General features: G+C 45.9%; 1 pseudogene; it reads right to left on the bottom strand.

Annotated features, from left to right (window-relative positions):
- Positions 1 to 1,556: 1,556 nt before the first annotated feature.
- Positions 1,557 to 3,842, bottom strand: LOC113833277 (annotated as a pseudogene).
- Between the last annotated feature and the right edge of the window lie 301 nt (positions 3,843 to 4,143).

Here is a 4,143-nt window from a genome sequence, read left to right as displayed (position 1 = left end):
AACAAACAAATAAATAAATAAATAAATAAATAAATAAATAAATAAGATCTTGCTTCAAAAAACAAAAATCAAATAGAAAATTTGAATGCTAAACAAAACAGTTTGATACAGAGGTTTAAATTTCAAAGTTCTATGTGGGCACTTGATTCCACAGTTCAGAGCTATAACTGCTGATCTCAACAAAATATTAGATTTAATTTTAAAAAACAATACAAAACAGTATTACTTGACAAAACAGTAAATATATGATTCTTTGCTAGGGGTAATGACACACACCTATTGTCCCAAACACTTGGGAGGCTAAGGCAAGAAAATCACTCAAACTCAGGAGTTCCAGACTAAATAGCAAGCCTTCCATTTCAAAATGAGAAACAAAACCCTGGAAACATTACTTCTTTCTGGAGAACAAGAAATAAGATGAATCCCCAAAATACACAGCCAAAATATTTTGGAGATCACATTACTTTTCATGAGAAGACAACAAAAAATGTACACAATTATATCCAGTGAAAAAAGGATTGTTCTGACTCAGTGAAGGATATTATCAGGTTGAGATAAAAAAAATTACAAAAAGTTAGCAATTTTTAAAAAAATATCATAGGTAATTGGAAACACTATTTGAATATCCTTTTAGATGAATAGTGATTATTTTTGCAAATAAACATTTTATACTCAAAAATTATTTTACAAGCAGGCTTTTCTTTTGTTGTTGCTGTTTTCACTTTCAGTGAGTGTGCAGCCATTCTGTACATTATAAACATTTGGTCAACCAAATATATATATTCCAGAAGGGGGAGAGTGGGGAGAGAGGGAGAGGAAGGGAGAGAGAGAGAGAGAGAGAGTGTGTGTGTGTGTGTGATACATATGAACAACAGATATATGTACTTTTTTCCTCAGTAGAGAAACCAAATGCTTGCAAAAATGCATTTAAGATAGCAAAACAGTTCACTGAAAATTCAGTGTTGGGGCTGGAGAGATGGCTCAGAGGTTAAGAGCACTGACTGCTCTTCAAGAGGTCCTGAGTTCAATTCCCAGCAACCACATGGTGGCTCACAACCATCTATAATGAGATCTGAGGCCTTCTTCTGGTATGCTGGGGCACATGAAGGTAGAGCACTTATATAAAATAAACAAATAAATATCAGTGTACTTTAATACTGTGGAAATCTACTACATTGTTTTGAATATTATCTTCCAAATCACCATCTAGCAATTGCTCTACAAGTACTTTTCAACGGTAAAAATTTAAATTCAAAACCTACAGTGTTTGTGGCCCTAGGTAGAATTTAAAATTAAGAGATAACAAAACAAACATACTATCAAGCCCTCTGCATTTGGGGCACAGTAAATTGTTAAATAATTTGAGTGCTAAAATTTTTCACACTGAATTATGAATTTCAAGCATTAATCAAACTTTCAATTAATGCCCTTATAACCTCATGAAGAGGTAAAGATCCTCTCTCAAGAAGTGCTTGAAAGTTCCACAGCAGTGTAACACCATACATCCCTGGTCTTATGAATTTCAGATATGTTATCTACAACCCAAAATCATCATCATAAAAAGAGCCTGAACTTCCTGAGTCATAGACCAGCTCACCCAACCTACCTAAGTCCCAACTGATGCTAGGTTCGCTAGGTATTGCTTCTTCTTCAGCCAGGAAACTCTGACCAGATTCAAGGCAGAAAGGATAAACACCGGCTGAGGCAAAAAAGAAAAAAAAATTGGGTCAAACTTCAAGGGGCCTAATGTTGTACCTACATTAATCTACTGGTCTTCTTCACTGTCACAGTAACACCCTATTCTTTTTTCCGCTGTGGGTACATGAGGTGACACGCAACAATTTTTAGTTATGTCCCTACACCAAAGGAATATTAATTTGTCTCCATTCTGCACTAACTGGATTGTAGATCTTCAAGACTGGGATGTCACAAATACAAGAGAACTCATCATTGAAGACACAGGCTTCCCAAGTCAATGAGCTTCAGTGAAACATACTTCAGCCACTTATTAACAGTTTAGATGGCAACAGAACAAGTATGCACTGCTGAGAGCATACCATTAGGTCAAAGGATATAAAGGAATCAAGTAGTTGAGCCACTAATGCCCACCGGTTCCTCTGAACACTGTAGCATTTTACTTCCTTTAATTTAGCTCCAGTAATCCATCTCAGTCACTCAAAATGTTAATGTACTCATTCAGATATGCCACATCCACACCATCCCGACACAAGTGGTCTGGCAGTGATGCCAACTGTTTTGGGCTGGTTTATACACCCATACGTCTTTCCTGGGCTGGGCAGAGACAGATGTCATGGTCTGGAGAGACCAGAGAGCTAAGGGTAGTGACAATTCTATTGTGAGCAAGGAAAGTCAAAGGTGAGGGCACTTTGTAAATCTCCACAAAGTATGGGTCACTGTAGAGAAAGGGATGCTTGTGGTGTTCAAAGATTATCATTCTTTTGGCACACATACTTAATCTATGGGGCGGATTTTCTTCTACAGGGACGACAGTGCTGCTGGTGCTCTTATTATTGCTGCTGTTGCTGTTGCTATTGCTATTGCTATTGCTATTGCTGCTACTACTGCTGCTGCTGCTGCTGCTGCTGCTGCTTGTCACCGGCACTAGAGACTTCTGCAATCCATCACCAGAACGCAGCTGCAGGAGGGCCCCTTCAATAATGTTCTGGCAGTACTTCTTCACAATAGGCTTGGTCAGCAGCCCTTCCAGGTAGTCCTGGTCTTCCGCAGGGAAATGCGCCCAACGAACACACTTGAAGACTTCTGCAGCACTGGGGCCCCGCTCTTTGGGAGCAGCCTCGAGCCACTGCACGGCCACATGACACACTGTCTTCTCACTGTCTACGTCCAGACTGTCGAGACGCAGCACGGCCAGCAGCTGCGCCAGGGTCAGGTCTGCCAGCGTCTCCTCCCGAATGGAACCCATCCTGCTGAGCTGCTTGAAGTTGTGAGCTATGAAGGACTGGGCCTGGGAGCGCAGCTTGTGGTGGTCAAAGGCGTCGGCAAACTTGAGGATGGCAGTGCAGTTGGTCAGGTCAAGCCTGCGAGCCAGGAAGGAAGCACAGGCTTCGCGCACGTACTCCAGCTGCAGCATATCCGAGGCCGCGTACAGGCGCTGCACGTTGGCCTCGCTCAGGGACACGCGGCCGGTGTAGCAGTAGTCCACCAAGACCTCGAAGGACTCGGCGTCCACGTCGTGGATGGTCACGCTGGCCTGCTGGCTCTCGTACATGCCGCCCGTGAACATGCTCTTGAAGTAGGGGCACGCCGCCGCCAGCACGTTGCGGTTGCACGAGAAGAGGCGCCCCGTGCCGGGCCCGCTGCCGGGCGTCACCACCTCGATGGTCACATCACACAGCAGCCGCGCGTCGTAGAAAGACTTGAGCTGGGCCAGGAGGGCTGCAGAGTGGGCCGCGTCCTTCAGCTCCTCGGGGCCCGTGAAAAAGGCCGACACCGAAGGCTTGGAGATCCTCTTGGGTCGCCTCCCGCCGCGGGAACTGGCGAGGCGGCGAGAGCGCGGGGCGTCTTCCCGGGACTGCATGGTGGAGATGGCGGCGGGGCGCCGGGGACGAGAACGGCTGCAGACGCCCGGCTCCTCCTCACGCCTCCCTCGCCGACGCCGACACAGACACAGCGGCGTCCCAGGACAGACTGGAGCATGGCTCTCACTCGGTCTCACGCCGCGGTGCCGCCTCCCTCTGTGGCGTAGCCCGCGGCCAGAATCCTCACACCGGCGCCGGACCCACCGCCAAAGCGGCCAACGGTACGCCGAGGATGGGAGCGGGGGCCGGGGTAAATTACAGTTTGCTTTTCGCGCCTCGAGGCATGATGGGAGTTTTCAGGTTCTAGGGCGGAAACTGAAAGACTGCAGCCGCCTTGCATATTGGGAGTTGTAGTCCATCTAACGTCGCTCGCCTTGGCTTTTCATTGTTTTCAGGCTGCGCTAGAAAGCCTCAGTGTTTGGGGGCGGTTATTTTAGGGTTCAGAACTTACGGTTTGGGGTGCTCCTTTATCTCTCGGTTCTAAAAAGCCTTTTGTTTTTCTTTTGTAAACCATCAATTGTTGTGTGTAATGGTTTTTACTCTTTAGACTTTTGAGCTGTTATTTTTTTTTTGGCGGGGGGGG

The sequence above is a fragment of the Cricetulus griseus genome (genome assembly GCF_003668045.3).
Source record: "Cricetulus griseus strain 17A/GY chromosome 1 unlocalized genomic scaffold, alternate assembly CriGri-PICRH-1.0 chr1_1, whole genome shotgun sequence".
Lineage (NCBI taxonomy): Eukaryota > Metazoa > Chordata > Mammalia > Rodentia > Cricetidae > Cricetulus > Cricetulus griseus.
This window is presented reverse-complemented; position numbering and strand designations above follow the sequence as displayed.